The sequence below is a fragment of the Alosa sapidissima genome, chromosome 10, assembly GCF_018492685.1.
Source record: "Alosa sapidissima isolate fAloSap1 chromosome 10, fAloSap1.pri, whole genome shotgun sequence".
Classification (NCBI taxonomy): Eukaryota; Metazoa; Chordata; class Actinopteri; order Clupeiformes; family Clupeidae; genus Alosa; species Alosa sapidissima.
This window is the reverse complement of record NC_055966.1, coordinates 19811723-19830191: the sequence shown is the minus strand read 5'-3', so window position 1 is coordinate 19830191 and position 18469 is coordinate 19811723. Positions and strand designations below refer to the sequence as shown.

At 44.5% G+C, this 18469-nt stretch overlaps 1 protein-coding gene across 1 annotated transcript in view; it reads right to left on the bottom strand.

Moving 5' to 3' along the window:
• Positions 1–4360, bottom strand: part of fam110d (family with sequence similarity 110 member D) — a 20604-nt gene extending 16244 nt beyond the window's left edge. The window contains exon 1 of the mRNA XM_042107117.1: positions 4143–4360. The gene's annotated coding sequence lies outside the window, so the exon portion shown is untranslated. The remainder of the gene's footprint in view (positions 1–4142) is intronic.
• Between the last annotated feature and the right edge of the window lie 14109 nt (positions 4361–18469).

The window sequence follows — 18469 nt, the reverse complement described above, 5'->3', positions numbered from 1 at the left end:
GTGTGTGTGTTTCAGTCCACAGTCACAGCACACATCATCACGAATCGCATCACCATGACGTGACTCAGGTGATGGTGATTGGGACTGGCAGGCCTACGGTGCCCCGTTGGTGGCACGGCCGATTACGGGGATGTGTGACCATGAGATCGCCACTCTCCCAGCTGCCAATCACGCACACGGGGGGAAGGAGGAGACGGGGCCCTCTAATCCTGAGAGGCATGACTTGGAGTGATGGACCCTTTAATAATTAACCTGTTAAAGACAGAAGCGAGGTGTGATGTTATGCAATGGGACAGCAATGGGACAGAACAGAGGGTGACGTTCCTCACTGAGATGGATATCATTTCTTTGTGTATCGTGGAGAGGTCTGGCAACAGCTACTTGCTTAGTCTTCAAACTTAAGCTTAAATCGTTTCAAGCAGCACTTTGTTTTGTTTTGACGACCAAACTCTGGACTGGGTGATAAAATCTTGCTGTCCAGGCAGCGTCTTTCCTAAATATTTGTGTTGAAGACAGTGAAACCCAGGGTCACAGTCTAGTGCTTTTGTTTGTCCCACATAGGTTGGCCTCAGTAGGAAATCCCGCGAGGCAGTAGACACGGTGCCTCGACCAGAGGGGAACAACAAAAAAGTCAAATTAGAAGGCTGGTTTCCTGAGCGAGCTTGTGTGAAGACCGGGGTGTTTAAAATCTCACACACAGCACAGCCAGTAAAGTGTCTGGAACCAGCTGCTCCTCCACACACACACACACACACACACACACACACACACACACACACAGAGGCCTCCTGTGTTACCTACAGCACTGGAGAAGGCTGATGTCATACACAGGGCCCGTGGTCTCTAATTAGAAACCTGAGCTTGTCAGTGTAAGCGTGGGGGCTTTGCGTCCTGCCCCATAACAGGCAGAGGGATTAACACAAGTTACGCAGGGCTTTCTCTCCTCTTAAGCAACACAGCTGTTCAGAGCGGAGGCTTTGGAGATGTAAACACACACACACACACACACACACACACACACACACACACAGACACACTACAAACTGAGGGTTAGTGAACTTTAACAGGGAAGAGTATAAGTGGAGTTGTCTTTTGTAAACTTCGGCCACGAGAATGCCTGTGGGAGAACAATGCTGTGTATCCGGGTGAGATCTGTGTGGTTGAGCCGCAGACGGATGAGATTATACGTTTGAAGGGGAGCGCAGGGAGGGAGACGTGAGAGCATGGACGGAGAGGAAGAGGTGCATGTGCCTGGGGGTGAGCGAGAGAGTGAGACAGAGATAGGGAGGGAGGGAGGGAGGGAGGGAGGGAAAGAGAGAGGGGGAGGGAAAGAGAGAGAGATGGCATGGTAGAGTTTCCAATGTGCTCTCAGAGTTGGACTCTGCTGACTGGGGGACAGTCTCTCTATCTCCTGCACACATATACGCACACATATACAGAGTGGCGTAGCCAAGCCACCTGAGGTGATGGAACACTGTGGTAGACTTTCACACTTCCGCTGGGCTCCTCTCACACACTCACAGACCCAGTCTTCACCTGCTATAACAGGTCCAGCTCCGAGCCTGTTTACACTCGGCCCGCCTGATGCCTGACACATGCCCAACCCTCTTTATTTATGTGTCCTCCTGCTCTAACCTTCTCTCTCCTGTTACTGCCCCAATGTGTGTGTGTGTGTGTGTGCACGCCTCTGCTCTGGAATAATTTTCTCCGCAGGTGACTGCCAATGATCTAAGCCCCATAAAACGGAAAGACATGACCAACGTTTTTATTTCATCCAGTCATTTGAATGATGTCAGGGTGGTTGTCAACACCTGAATGAGACAGACAGGCATGGAGTGAGAGACTTGGGAGAGAGAGAGAGAGAGAGAGAGAGAGAGAGAGAGAGAGAGAGAGAGAGAGAGATGGGCTGGGCTAGCAGAGAGGTGCTGTCTGAGGGTGGAAAACAGACATTTTCCTTTTCCTTTAAAACACTCTTTCTTTCCCTCCTTTCCAATGCAGTTCAATTCCAAATGCAACACTTTAAAACAAACAGAGGGGTTTGTGAATCCGTGTATGGTTGGTTGTGCCCTCCTTGTTTTTCCCTCACTTTCAAATTAGTTTTATTGCCATGACAAACATGTCCGCCCCTATTGTCTCTCAAGGGAAGCATGGGAAACCAACAAAGTCCAAAAGTAAAAAGCACAAACGATCTAACAAAAGGCATGTGACCGCAATCACATCACAGACATAAATCTATTGTGCAACTCTCTCTCTCTCTCTCTCTCTCATTCACACACATCTCTTTCAACTCTTTAGACTCCAGTAAACAGTGGAGTATGCAAGCACTGGTGATCCTTAAGGCTGCCATTCAAACGTGTTGAAAATCAATAGCACACTGTTTCACTGGACCGGAGTCCATTATCCAGACAAGACTCTGGTTATCAAGTGTGTGTTAAATCAGTTTAATGTCAGCCTGGAGGTGTTCTGACAGACTCACGTTGACAGAATAAATGGATGTTATAAACTTTGATGATGCATCACTAAGACTCCTAAAGAGACAGTCTGTGAGTCACAGATTCCAGCATGGCAAGAACTGGATCTTCATCTTGGATGCCAAGCCAGAACTCAGACGGATGGGAAACCAGTCCCAGTAATCACCACACACCACCTCAGCCAGCGCCTGGGGTTCTGGGGCCCGGAGAGGACCTTGGGTTTGGTCTGGAGCTTGTGGCTGTTTAGACTGACCTTGGGGTAGTTTATAACAGCCTGCTGACCTAGTGCCCAGCCCAGACACCACTGTCTCCTGTAGCTAAGCCTCGAGTGGTGGGGTAGATGACGCACACATCAAAATAGGCCTTCTGAGTTTTCTGGGTTATAATACTGGACCTGAAAGGTGCTGCTGAGTCTTCAGGACACAACACCTTGAAAGTTACTGTTTAGCTGTGGTGCATAAGCAAGGGGGTCATTTTTAAAGTGCATATGTGAAGAAAACATGAACACTTTAGTGCTGAATGTCTAAATGTTGGTTATGACTCACTTTAAATGCAGTGTAACACCCTGCTACACACTCCTTCCAACACCACATAACACTATCCAGTGCGTCCTATGCGCCAACTACAACAGCTTATTACTAACAACAAAATAAACAGATTCTTCTGAATCGCAGTAGCCTACAGTCACCAGTATAGCACCCGTTTTTGCGGCTTGATTTTGTACATTGACAATATTTGACCTCAGCCTCTGTGAGCATACGAAAAGATGATCAAAGTGATCCCCTCGCCTCCACCACCAACTTCCTACCCGTTCAACTTGTCGCCCAAGAGGTGTAAAGAGTTAAACTGTGCAAAACCATAAACAGTCTAAGCATGTATTTTTTAAAATAAATTCATACATAGTCCTACCTGATTTATACTGTCCCAGTTAGTTCACATGACGCCTTTGAGAGGACTGTGTTATTTAGCCCAATTTACTGTAACAGCGCGGGACGGTCATACGTTTACTTTTACAGTCTTATATTAGGCTAGTCATAAACGATCATAGCAAATGCTGGCATGTTTCTTTCATATGGACATACTGTCATGTATACATTGCACATGTGCCCGAAATGGATACACAATTATATGCTCCTCCAAAAATAACGATATATGATGCATCTGCGCTGGAAAAGTCGGCGCCGTAAATATGTCTTTGTGAGCATAATATAAAGCAAGGGGAGATAATGCGACCTCTTTAACGAGACACTCTTGTCCCTTTGAATAAATATTTCCTCATCCGAATAACGCATCACAGTGACTCACTATATGTGCGAGTTGTCACATATGGTTTATTGCGAGTGAACTTTTTTAAAGCCATTTGTGCTGGTGGGTTTGCGCATTGTATTCATTAATGTTGGTCAACCTGTTTCCAGTAAAACTGGTGGGCATAGAGAACTCTAAAACACATCCCAGATTTCGTTTGCGCATTCTCCTACTTAGGCTTATATTTAAGTTATTTCATGTTGTTTCGTAGCCTTCACGTCACGTCCTATACAATGTTACAAACCTAAAGAATTTCTCGTCTCTGTTCCTAGTTAGTGTATGCTAATATATTTTTTTTTATCATATAGTTGATCAAATGCTGCATAACATTGGTGTACGCGATAGGTACCAACGTAATATTCTTACCTTATTTTGTTGCTCCACGTGTCGCTATTTTGCAAATTAATTCCCGATATCAGGTCCCTTTGCCGTCCGTTATTTCCTTCCGGACACCGGTAGTCGTGACTGGGACCGTGTCTTTCAAGTCAGGTCGCACCGGCTGCCAAATGACCGGAGCTACAGTACTAGTAGGCTACTTGCGCTTGTCTCATCCGGCTTGGCGCAGCGAAGACGACTGCCTCCGTTCGCAGTTCACTGCTCTGTGCCAGTAAAGAGCGGTTTAGTTTATCGCTGTGGCGAGGCAGCTGGGACATCCTACCACAATGGGGGGTGGGCAGGTATACCGCTCTCTGAAAATCGACTCCTGTTACACATACGTTTGGGGGTGGGGAGGGGAGTTGGGGCTATGATTTGGGGAACGGCAGTCTCTTTTGTGAAGAAGTGGATTATGTGATAATCGCAATGACACGGCATGAATGAGAGTGTGATGACTAAGTAAGTAATTAGCAAGCAGTTATAGCACGACACATCTCGTTGAGTGATTGGTATTTAATTATGAGTAATTTTACACAGCCTGAGGTGATTCGTGTGGATCTGTATTGAGATGGGACATTTTATCTCATTTCTCCCCCGATACATATGTGTGAGCTAGCAAGCATGCCTGTTTGTGTGTGTGTGTGTGTGCTCGCCTGTGTGGAGACATGTAGGCTACTTGTTTTAGTATGAGTATGATTTATTGTAACAGTTCATCTGCCTCGGACACTGTCATAGCCATCAGCCACCAGCCACCAAAACATTCATGCAGTAGCCTAGTCATTGTGGTAATCAGCTAATCAGTGCAGATGTGAGGAGTATTTCGAAGGCGGGATCACAGGATCATGGAGTCAGGCTGTTGTATTGCTTCACTCAATTGAAATGAACCGAACCAAGCCAAACTGTGAGAAAACGAGAAATGCATCTGGTGCAATTGGTATTGATGAATCTGAGCTATTTATTTCAATATAGATTAGGCTACCTTGGGTTAAAAACCATCAAGGTGAAAAAGCCAAGATGGATTAACTGATTAGAGTGATTGGATTAAGTGTTGCACAGGGCAGCACAGCAGCAGAGTGGCAACAGGTCATCCTGGACACGTTAAAGGTGTGATGAGTGTCAGGTCAGTACAGTAATGTACAGTAAAGTACAGTTCCAAAATTTCCCTCGGGATGAATAAAGTATCTAACTATCTATCTATCTATCTATCTATCTATCTATCTATCTATCTATCTATTTACCTATCTACTTATCTATATCTATATATATATCTAATGGGAGTCCTATCATGTGGTGTCCACGGAGGCTGAGGAGTGGGAGGTGAAGTGGTGCGGCCTCTGGTCGGCCGTAATCGGCACTGTTATTCTGCCCCTTCTGGGACTCACCCTCCCTCCACTTATTCCCAGAACTCCTGTCATAAAGATAGCGCTGGGCCTGTAACTGCAAAAGCTACAGAGAGAGAGGGAAGAGAGAGAGAGGGGGGGGGAGGAGAGAGAGGGAGGAAAGAGAGAGAGAGGCGAGAAAGGGAGAGAAGCCATCCAAATGTTTCACACACCTGTTTTTCATTCCTTTCCAACGTCCTGACAGAATAGACAGGAGTACAGCGAGACAAAGAGCACATGTGCATACACACAGATGCCCACACATAACACACACATGCACACCATACACACATACACACACACACACACACAGATGCCCATGCATCACACACACACACACACACACACACACACATGGAGATGCCCATGCATCACACACACACACACACACACACACACACACACACACACACACACACATTACAGCAGTGGGTTCAGCCAGAGGTACAAAATATATTTGAAATTAATTTAGCAGTATTGCACTACATTTACTCTAATTTAGTTACTACAATGATCTATAAAAATGCAATCAAGATGTTGTTTATGTCTTCTGATTTCTCTCTGGTTATTGAAATTGGATGTTTTGAACATGCATATTCATGAATAAAGTGCACCCTGTGACTGAAAGTAAAATCTATGGTTTGTGCATAAATCAATTTCATCCATTTGCCTGAAGAAGACCCAGCAGGGTCGAAACGTTGCATTAAATAATTGTCAAAAGCAGTGTTGCGGACATTATATTTTTTCAATTGTGCATAAGTCAAGACCAGATTAATTGAGGACACTCCTTGGCAATATGCTCTGAGAGGTTCTATCCAAAACCACAACAGTCCTGGTTTTAGGTGAATCCGGTAAATAGATGCAATGTCATTACCAGGGAAGTGCTAGAGCTGCGACTGCAAAATGGTGAGACTAGGGTTTTTTTTTATTTTAAATCACCATTTGGTTTGTTTTTGCTTTGGCTTGTTTGTTATCCATATTTGAGGGTCTCTTTCCTGACACAAATACACTGTGGCTATATGTGATGTGGGGTTATGGCCTATGGGCTCTTATACCCCTGGGTAACCGTAGCTGCCCCTCACTGCCCACATCTGTGTGCCGTAACCCGATACCCTCCTGACCCCCAGACCAGATACCCCTGACCTCTGCTCCAAATGCCCCCCTCCGACACCCCCGACCGACAGGCTTCCTGCTACTCCCCGCATGTGGGGCACTGGGGTCCCTGACCTGTTTGACGCCACGCACGTCCGTGGCTCCAGCGGGATTAGACTTCCTGCTAAATGTCTGTCGCTAATGTTCCCACATGAGCGTCGCATAGCAGGGCCACGAGCAGTGGACCCCCCCGTCCCCCGTCCCATCAGGGCAGCTGAGGAGACCAGTGCACTAGCTTTTTTGGCCAGTGGAGTACAGGCTTCTGTTTACACAGCGCTAGATAGATGGATGGATGGATAGATGGATAGATAGATAGATAGATAGATAGATAGATAGATAGATAGATAGATAGATAGATAAATAGATAGATAGATAGATGGACAGACAGACAGATAGATAGATAGATAGATAGATTGATATCTCTGCTTTCAGCCCAGAGGTGACCCTGATCTGAGCCTGATGCTGTCATGTCCCATGTGTGAAGAGGTTCCTCTGTAAACACAAGAGTAAATCTGTGGTCAAACAATCACTGCCAGATTTCCCCACAGGGAGAAAGCCTGCCCACCCATCATGTCGTTCTAATCACATGACAATTAGTCACATGCTGTTTTCTGTCACCGAGGCTTAAAGGAAAATTCCGGCGATTTTTCACAATAGACCAAGATCTATTTATCTTCTTGAATTTCCCCTAGGGATCAATAACGTATATCTATCTATCTATCTATTAGTGATTTGAATGTAAGAATACAGTGTAATAAAAAAAACAAATGTGATGTAATATACCATTTCTCTGTTTAGAATTTTACATAAAATACACCATGTTCAGTACATGAAATAAAAGAGAGAGAAATAAGAAATCATTCCAAACCTGAACATTTGACCCTGAGGTTCACATGACGTTTCTGATGGTTGGACGTGTTATGTGGCCATTTGTCTGCATTTGTTGATCTCTTTGATGCACAGGCAGCACAAGCTGTTAGGTGTCAAAAAAGCAATTATCCAAGTGGTCCGACAGGTGTTTATTTTTTCCCACAGTAAGGCCTATTCTTAATGTTCTCATATCGTCATTTCCTCTTGACATAAAGTGCAGTCTATGGGCTGCACTCTGTGTAAACCAAAGCATGTGGTTGTCTTTGTTCATTACAAATGTTGTATAACTATTCTGATTAGCTAGATAGAACGGCAAAAGTTTGAAATTGATGACAGCTGGATTAAGTGAGTGACCCTACAGATGGCTAATAGAAAAAGAACTAGATGGCCAAATATACGGTGTCATTTTTTCATTAACTTCAGTTGTCCATGCATTTGTTTTCACAGTGTTGTCCCAAACCGGAAGTCACAATATGGAGAATAAGCATTTTGCAAACAACCCTGGGAGGCCTTGGCTAAATCACAATTTCTCACTGTTTATATGTATGTTTATGTCATTTAACCCAACACCTATGAATATATGGTGAACCTTACATTTCACTGTTAATCATGGTTGTCCCAAGTAAAGTGTTTGCTCTACCACCCCCCCTCCTCTCTCTTTCTCTCACACACACACACACACTCTTAAAACAAATGTGTTGTCCCTATCTGGACACAGAGATGTGTTAAATATAAATGCAAGTTGTGTTACTTTCAACACATTGTGTAACAAATTTAAAAAAAGACAACACAAAATGTGTTGTCCCTATCTGGACAAAGAGATGGGTTAAAAACAACGCAAGTTGTGTTGTTTTCAACACATTCGTTTTAAGAGTGCACACACACAGCACTGAGAGGCAAACATTCGCTAACATTTTCAGACAGATTTCCAATCCCATTGATTCCACAATGAATGTTTGCTAACACACAGAAATGGTTCTGGCAGAGCCCGTTCAGGGGAAAAACAGATTTGGACAAATTGTTACCATTTTAATCAATCAACAATTTGGAATATTTTAACAAATGAAGCCAAATAAACCATGTTCAGCTTCAATGCTTACTGAATGCAGAACCAGAGTCATCCCGGAGCTGGCTGACAGCTGGGGTGTGTGGCTGCATACGATGGGGAGTACTTTCACATGGGGCAAAATCTCTTGCTAGCTCCTCAGCTCCTGCCCCCTCCTATCTGACTGCACTGACCCCTCTCTCTCTCCCCATCCTCCTTTGTCTGGGGTTTGTATCTGGTGAGAAATACCATGCCTTCACATTGTTTAATGTTAGCAAATCCCACAGAAGAGAAACAAGCACAAGCCAGAGAGAGACAGAGAGACAGAAAGAAACACAGAGAGAGAGAGAGAGAGAGAGAGAGAGAGAAAAAGAGGGAGGGAGAGAGAAGGTGGGATAGAGAAATAAGAAAGGAGGGAGTTAGAGCTTAACCGAATGCCAGAGGAATTTTCACTTCCCAGCCTGTTCTCTCTTGTTGACATCAGTAGGCCAGGTTGTTTTGGCTCTCACAGATAGCAGTATTTGAGGTGTGTGTGTATGGGAGGGGGGGTTACTTGCTACTCTCCAGGTTAGTGTAGTTAAACTCTGATGTGGCATAGTTCTGACTAATATATCAGTCCACAGAAAGTAAAGACTAAGCACTTCAGAGGTGCAAATATTCCCCCTCTTTATTTTCCCCTTTGTCCAACTTATGACACATGGCCTGCAGCTCTGTGTCCATTGTTTGCCTCTGATAACAGCTCCAGCCGTTGAGGATCAGGAAACGAGTGAGGCAGGGCCCGAGAATGCACTGAATGCAATACTCTTCTCTTATTAAAACCAATATTTGTGTTGGATGCGGGAGGGGGATGGATAGAGTGAGAGAGAAAGAGAGAAAAACAGAGAGAGAGAGATGAGTGGGTGCTTTGCTGAGGATAACAGTGCCTTGGGGCGTGTGTATCTCCAGATGGCCCTGAGTGTGCTGGGTTGGGGTTGAGGTTGCATGCTTATCTCTGCAACGACGTCAAGCGAGGACTGGACGACAAACACGCCACACTCGTCTAATAAGGGAGTTTGTGAGAGTGTGTGATTCACATGAGGGGGAACAAGTGTTTTTAGGGCCAGAGAGAGAGAGAGGAAAAAGGAGATAGGAAATCTCCTCGTCCAGTAGCTTTTTTTTGGGGGGGGGGGGGGGTCTGGGGTGAGAGTCGGGGTGGGATCTGGAAAGGACCACGGGGCGGGAATTGAACCCGGGTCGCCGGCGTACGGTGCAGGTACCCCAGCCAGTTGCGCCACATCTGGGGCCCTCGTCCAGTAGCTTTAAAGAAACACAGTCATCTGACAACACAAACATTCAAACCTGCTTAGACTTGCGTAGTACATGCTGAATGTGGGTCACTGTGGAGTCTGTTCCATGTCAACAATTCCACCTCCAGTAATAACCAGCATCCTCACAGTAAGGGAGGAGAGAGGATGACAACAGAGCCTCCTTAATGACCTCAGAGCCTCCTCACTGAAAAGGCTATTTTACGACACATTTTTACTGTTTGAGGAGTCTGGCGACCAGGCGGTCTTGGGCAATATGGACATTAGCTATTAAAGAGCGGAAGGTCCAGGCTGGGAAGCTGTAGGCGTGAAAGATGTATTTTTTTTTCTGTTAAGACCTCTTTCATGTTATAACAGTACTTCTTTACGTCAGTGTTAGTCTGGAGTTACACACACAGCCAGTGTACAGTATAAACCTGAACACATACTGATGGAGAAAGACTAAAAGCATCTTCAGTAAAAAGCCTTGTTTTGTCAAGCCAAATTTTTGTGTTTTTGTCACCCTGCTCTCACCGCACCGCAGTAAATAAATTAGGAACTAAAGCGCTAATGCTGTTTTAGCTCTTTACTCCCTCTTTGCCTTGTGTAGATGATATGAAAACATCTCAGAATTGGACTCTGTTTCCACTCCATCTAGAGCGCAGTGCCAGCATCAGGTCCATGTCGGAGCCAGAGCTGACTGGCTCCCACTCAAAGCTGAAGCTGGACGCTGGCGGGAAACAGGGCAGACATCAAAGGTGTGTTGATCACAGGGAGCTGTTTTGGAAGAGCAGGATAACTGAGAATGCAAACCAGACTGGGGGAGTCTGTCAAGGGCCTGGCTCTGCATGGAGGGCAGGAGAGACAGGAGAGAGATCTTTTAAAAAAAGGTGTGTGTGTGTGTGTGTGTGTGTGTGAGAGAGAGAGAGAGAGAGAGGCTAAGGAAATTAGTCTGTGTAGAAATTAGTCTGTCAGGGATCAGACCAAAATGAGCATGAACACACGAGAACTGTATGTAGGACAGACATGAGGGTAATGAACTAGACCACTGAGCACTCTGATTGGACTAGACAACACAGCTATGGTGTTGTCTAGTCATAATCAACACTATATAATCACTTAACCAAATACAGTAATCTACAGTCTGCAAAACAGGGTTTCTGTGTTCAGAGTGCTAATCACAGGGTAAAAACTGACCTTGAAAATGTTGATACTGTATGAGGTAAAAACGACAGCCACCTAGTTCTCTACAAATTAAGGTATCTACATGCCATTCATGACTGTTCTCGTCTAAGTGATTTGAGATTGGATATAGTGTATTGCGTCAGCCAAGACATGGCTGGTGTTTGAATCTCACTAGTTTATTTTTTTCCCTTTTTATCTCAACTAAAATAACATGGAGGTTTAAGGGGGGGGGGGGGGGGGGGGGTCACACTGACATGTGTTTTTTTTACCTCCAGGTGCTCAAATTCAATTGTTTCCTATGGAATGGTGCGACTGACCGCTGCAACGTGCCTCACGTTTATAAAAGGGTGAGGCGCTGAAAGTTAAAAATAGTTCAACTTTTGAGGCTGTGTTTTTTTCAATAAACGGTTGTTGCTTAGCTGCCTGCCTTAGCTAAGTCAGGAAGCTAGTGATTTAGCTAAATATAACGTATCATAGTTACAACATTTACACAATCAATTTGTACCTCGCATGTTTTTAACACTCACTACTTCGGCATGCTCGTGTTTTGGAGGTGAAAAAAGATGCCAGTGTGAACGCCCCCCAAGGCTCCAGTTTTGCATCATTTAAAACCTGCAGATATCCCATGTTTGTCATTACATTTGACTTTTGACACTCTCCTTTGTCAGCAGTTCAGCTGTTTCCTGTCTCGCTGTCTGGTCCACTGCTCTCCTATGTGTCTGGAGGGTGGATCAGGGGTGGGACTTCCCTCCGGTCCGTCAAACGTGGCGTCAGTAATGGCTGAAGTGGTCATGTGGCAAGTCACACCGCTCGGCCACTCCTCTGGCCATTTCATCTCTTTGTCTCTCTATTCAGCTCCATGTCATCACATACAGGAACTTCCTTTTCTCTTTCTCTGTTTCTCTCTCTCACTCTCTCTCTCTGTTTAGGCTTTTGGGTGGTTGTCCTGGACAGATGTCCCCTTTTCTTTGGGTTGTCATCGCCCTGTACCTGCCCCAAACATGCCGCTAAGTGGACAGGGCTTGTACGGACAGCAGATGGAGGAGATTGGCACATAGTGCAGCATGACCCTATCCCTTTTCTTTTTTCCCCATCCTGGAGGACGACTCATTTCTGTGGCTCCCATTTCAGGCCACAGTCATTCAATTCAGTTCTTTTGTTATTTACGTCATGAGCACTGAGTATCATCTCAAATTACGCTCACAAAATCAAATTTACAATCCTGGTAAGCCATCAGTTAAGGCAAGGAATCAGAAAGAAAACTTGAATCAGAAAACAAATAGAGCAGAACCTTAACTCAGATGGAGAAGCCAATCTTAAGGGAGAGAATATGCTGATTCAGATTCATTGTTCAATGAGTGGTGATTATGAACATGGCACATTTGTGTTAGTATCACAACCAAAGATGCCATTCATTAAAGCTGCATTATTCAAAACACCCATATGAGAAAAACAAATCGTATTGATGCCCGTTTCTCCTTTTGTGGAAATTTCCCACTATTTCAAGCATCTGTCGTTGGTAAACAAACTAATATGGTAACCCCTAAGCTGTGGGCTAACAGTTGTGTCCATGCTGTGTGGTCAAAGCTCTGCAGGAGACCACAGGAGGCCTGTCCACCATGTGTAGCCAGCGGAGGCTCTGAGGGGACACTGGGCCCAGCACCTAGCAGTGAGGAGACATGAAGCTTCATGAACACTAACAACAAGCGCGACGGTCAGACGGCTGCAGACCCTCGTCTCTATATCACAGTGTTAAAGAATGTGAAACCAAATTCAAGATCTTGATGGATTCTGGTCATGTTGGAGGACCAAGATATTGTGAAATGTTGAGGTAAATTGGACCAGTTGTGTCTGAGTGTAAGTTATGTGACTGGAGACACACACACACACACACACACACATACACACACTTCTGTGTGTGGTGAATATTTGTTTTAGACAAAGCAGTGAATTTGTCTATCACAGTTGCAGGACATCTTGAATTGCAGAGAAGATGACCAGGAAACATCTCACTTCTGTTGTAGGGGTCTCAAAGTTTTCACTAGTGGTGATGCATAATGCTCTGTTTCATGCTCAAGGTTTTCCATAGCTGCCCATCCCAGACTTCTCACAAAGTTGCCCATTATGTATGTCATTGGCCTAAGGGTGTGATTAGACCTGTAAGGCACACTGGGTATTTAAGAAGAATATGGTAATTTTTCAATGAGTCCTTGTGGGGTTCTTGCACATCTAGCGATGTAAACAACATCTTGCCAGGACAAGAACGTCATGTCCATTTGAGGATCTATATGTGCCGTGGTGCTGGTACACATTAGCTTAAGGCTCTCTGGAACTGCTAATGAGTTTGTCACAGAGAGATAACCAATTCACAGATGCTTGTCAGAGCTCTACTCTTCCTGCCAAATGTTCCCCTCTCTCTCTCTCTGTGTGTGTTAGAGAGAGGTCAGCAGGCAATAGTTAGTACGTCTTCTCTGCCCTTCAGCAAATGGTGTGGGATAATAGAAAAACATTATGTGAACCTTACTCTTCCCCCTTGTTTAGTTTAAAAACAGGCTCTAAATCGCCAATCTAGTAGCCTCAGCTTTTCCCATTCCCAGTTCTTAAAAACTAAATTGCCATCACCTTTCCTCAGATGATCTTCCCCGGGGGAGTTTAGATGGATAATTAGACTTAAATGAGATGATCATCTGGGTCAGGGCTCGTTTTTGATGTTGCTGGGCTCTCCTAGAGGATAGTTTAATCCCCTCATAATCGCCAGCTGGAGGATTCACGTTCCATGGTTAGGAAGGGCTTGTTTGCTTATGGCAGAAGTGCAGAGGGCCCTCTCTACTGAGTAAAACATATGTTTTTTTTAATGATATTCTTTATATTTGATTATTCTGCACTATTCAGCACTTTGTTTGTCTCTCCTTTGGGTGTTCCCTTTGCTTTTATTTATGCAAAGCACATTGAGTCTCCTGTTTATGAATTGGACTATGTAAATAAACGTACCTTGCCTTACCCCACGGAGGGAGGGGGGATGGTTGTTGGGTGGAGGAGGGTGGGTTGCCCTTCAGACAGAGCCCTCAACTCTGTAGACCCCACTGGCTCCAGCCTTATATAACCTGAGGGCTGGCTCTCTCACGCCTGTTAAGCTCAGCGGCAGCCATTACTCCTGGGCCCAGAGGGGTCACTTTTAACGCTACGGTCTGACACACAGGCTTCCTTTATGTGTCCATTAAAGGCTATGATCTCAGCTCACGCTGGATTGTCAGCATAAATGGCCAGCTTTGATGGATCTGAAAGGGCCGTATAAAAAGCCAACATGAGTCCGGATTTTATGCCTGTTGCTTCGGGGCAAAAAAGTGCGTGACACAAGAGTGGTCACACATCAAGTGTCCATCTTGTGTCTGTCTCCGAGCGCCTGTCTCCTGATTTTAATGGGGCCTAGGGCTCTCATTTAAGACACCTAATTTGATTTTCTCTCCGATAGTTAGCCGCTATAGCCATGGTCCTAAACACAATGTTTCCAGTGAAGCTCAACTCTGGGCTGACCCTTAGCAGTAAATCGCTTCCAGTAATCTCTGTTGCAGTAGCGAGCCCTCAAAACATCACCCCACAGACAGCTTTGTGGTTTGAATGAGTCTTTGTTGTCATAGTTTATACCCTGTCTTTGAGTAAATGACCAATCAATTGTTTGATAGCCTGAAGGGGACTGTCCCCAACTATTCATATCTTACCATGGATCTTTTAAAGCTGTGCTGTTGTCTTTGTCTTATCAGAGAGTCTGATGATGAAACAGCTCAGAGGTGTCCCGGAAAAGTTAGGTCTATTTTAAGGTTGATATTTTTATCCCAATATACAAGAATGACACAATTAGATGTGAGAGAAGGAGACTGAGTTTATAAACACCTACAGGAATCTTAGCGTGGCCATTCAGTTCCAGGTCAGATGTGAGTAGGAGGAACCGTGAGTTAGGATTACTGGCACTTACTGTACATCTATGAAGTCTGCTTAGTTTATTTTTGTAAAACAAATCTATTTGATGCATAAGAGGACGTTACTCATTTGGCATCTCACACTCCTGCTCTTACTCTCTTCACATGTGTGTGTGCACACACACTGACACACACATATGCACGCACACACACATACACACGCATACACACATACCCATATCCCCACAGACACACACACTTCCACACTGAAACAATGGAAAACAATGTGCTGAAACAGGCTGTTATAGATTGATATGCTATGCTATATGATATATAGAGCACTATAAGTGACTTTAGGGTATAAAGTATTCATAAAGTTGTAAGTTTTAAATGAATGGCTGGCCATCAACATTATGAGGAACATTGATTCATCCATAGAGGGGAATACAGATGACAAAGCAGTCCAGAGAGACTGTTGGCAGATCCAGCTCCTCACACCACTAGCCAAACTTTGGGAAATAACTCCTCACATCCTGGAGGGGGTGAGCTCACTTCCTGTCCGGCCTGCTGGACATTTATCATTTACCAGAATCTATCGGCCGTTTGCTTCAGTTTCCCACTGCAAACATGACTGGAGAGTGAGAACAATGACATTGATCTGTTGATTTATCTTGGACATAGTGAGGTTATTGTTAAAGAGCTGTGAAGCACTCAACAGGAATCACGGGTATGAAGTGAATTTCCACCGAGGAGTTGTAAACATGACCATGACAGGTTCCGTTCCTCCTTATTTACTTTGCTGGATTATGTTTCAGTGTTAGCGTTGTTATCGCCCATGTGTCTTTCTCAGCCTCTCTCTTTTTCGCAGGAAGCTACATGTATAAAAACACATACACTTACTCTCTGCCTGTCTCTCTCTCTCTGTCACACACACACATACACACATGTCCTGTGTTTACCATCAGAGTTCAGGCAGTGTATACCGCATGCAGCTGTGTCAGCAGAGGCTGAATGAAGGAGGGGAGGAGGTAGAGAGCGAGGGAGATAAGAAGAGAAGAGAGGAAAGAGGAAGTGCCCTGTGTTGTGTTTCTGTTGGACTCTCTCTCTCTCTCTCTCTGTGTTCGTTTGTTTGTTTGTGTGTCTGTGTGTGAGAGAGAGAGAGGAAGTGCCCACTAGTGTTGTGTTTGTGTTGGCATCTCTCCCACACCTTCTCCCTGCCACAGGCCCTCAGGCATCTTAGACTAGTTACAACTCATAATGTAGCTGTGTTTGTTTGAATAGGTGTGTGTGTGAGTGCGGTCTGTGTGTGTGTGTGTGTTTGTGTGTGTGTGTGTGTGAGAGAGAGCTGTCCCTCAGCATGAGGCCTTTACAAGTCTGTCAGAGAGACCCCTGATGCTTGCACACATGCCAATCCCTCAGCTATCCATATAAGCTATCCATCTCATCACTGTGTCCAAGACCTGTGTGGATCACAGGGACACCCCAGACCTGAGAGCACACTAACTACACCATGGGGTCTCTCCGTGCAGTGTCTGGGGTATTGGGGTATTAGGGTAGGGGTCATGCAGTTTTCAGTAGCTCTCTCTCTCTCTTTTTTTTATTGCTTGTACAAATGTAATAATTAAATGAGAATTCCGGTGTGATATTGACCTAAAGTGTCTTGAAACATGATACCGAGTGTGAACGTATGTCTCATAGCCCATCTCGGCTCGTCAACTGCACTCCAAAATCTGGTGCTAGTTAGCCAATGCTACCAACAGCTTTTTCAGCAGATTCCAAAAATAATTCAGTGGAAATGCATGGATTCCAGTTGCTGCTACTGGAAGAAACTGGAATCCATGCATTTCCACTGAATTATTTTTGGAATCTGATCCCTTATCATACCTGTTCATTCTTACTCGTCGCTCGACTTATCGTGACTAAATTCAAGATGGCTGCAAACGCTAAACTTCGTGAAGATACTGTCTGTATAAATCGTCTTGTAAGTAAACTACCAGTGCTTTTTCAAAGTTCTCAATGTCTCGTTTTAAATGTCAGGGCCCTCGGAAGTCTACCAATGAAGTGTGGAGATACATTGAGCCTCGTAAATGGTGTAAAACAGTTATTTATTTGCATGGCTAGCCCGATGCCGAAGCACCACCATTGAAAAAGCTGTTGGTAGCATCGGCTAACTAGCGCCAGATTTTGGAGTGCAGGGGACAAGCCGAGATGGGCTATGAGACATACGTTCACACTCGGTATCATGTTTCAACACACTTTAGGTCAGTATCACACCGGAATTCTCCTTTAACAACTAGAACTTCCAAAACACTTCGTATTGACATGTGTGATCTATGAAGCTCCTCAAGTTCTAAATATCTTAACATGTCAGTCTATTTCTATTAGACAGAGGCAACATAACCGGGGGTAAAATAACATTATAACAATAATAATAAAAAATAACAATATCCACTTTTAGTGTTAACTTTAAGATTGACAGATTTGGTGTTTTAACTATAGAATTATAAATGAAGCAACAGTTGTTAGTGTTATATATAAACGGCTGTCTAGTGAAACTACACTATATTGAGTGTCTTACAGCACCACTAGCTCTTCATACAGCAAAGGTAAATATAGAGCTGAAGCTAAGGCTTTCTTCAGCCTGACCTAGAAAAGTTGTCGCTGAATAAGTCATACACCACAGACCCACAATAGTGAAAGCACTCCTGGATCACTACTGGATCAACCTTATCACAATTTACTCCCTTTTTCTCTCTCTCCCTTTCTGTCCTTGTCTCTTTCTCTATATCTCTCTGTCTCTTTTCTCGTGATCTTTCTTTGCCAGCTGATATCACTGTGGCATATCACTGTGGCATATCACTGTGTGATTGCATCAGGGCTGACCAGTCAGTGGGTTTGTGGTCATGAGCATCATTAGTGTGCTGCTGAGGGCTATCAGTCCATTGGGGCTCTATCTAGCACATGACTCAGTGGAAGTGGCACAGTCTGCAAAGACAGCCAGAGGTCAAAGTGCATCAATATTGCCATGGCGAAGCAAGTCCTCGTAAGCTCTCCTCTTATCACAATACAGATAGACGGATCCTGCAAAGGATCCTATTAACAAGTAATTAGAGGGGTTGTACAAGAATATGGTGAGGCTAGACAGAGTCTTTTGTGGTTAGTGGTATTTGATGTGTGCATCACCCATGGAATTTGCTTTGAACGTGCAAAAAGGACGAGGCTGCTAATGATTTGAAATGACCTGCGTAAACAATTCAGGGCATTCTGGATACATGTAATTTCACATTAGTTGTGTTTAATTGGTGCTATAAAACTTAATCAGAAGCAGACAGGCATGCCCAGGTGGTCTGAAATGCTCTTGAATACTACGAGAGTTATTCTGTCCCACCCATGGAACCCAAGTGATGGCTACCCCAATCACTGCGCTCTATGGGCAGCACTTGACCTAAGCTGACTCTGATCTGGGGGTAGTGGCTGTAATTGTCCA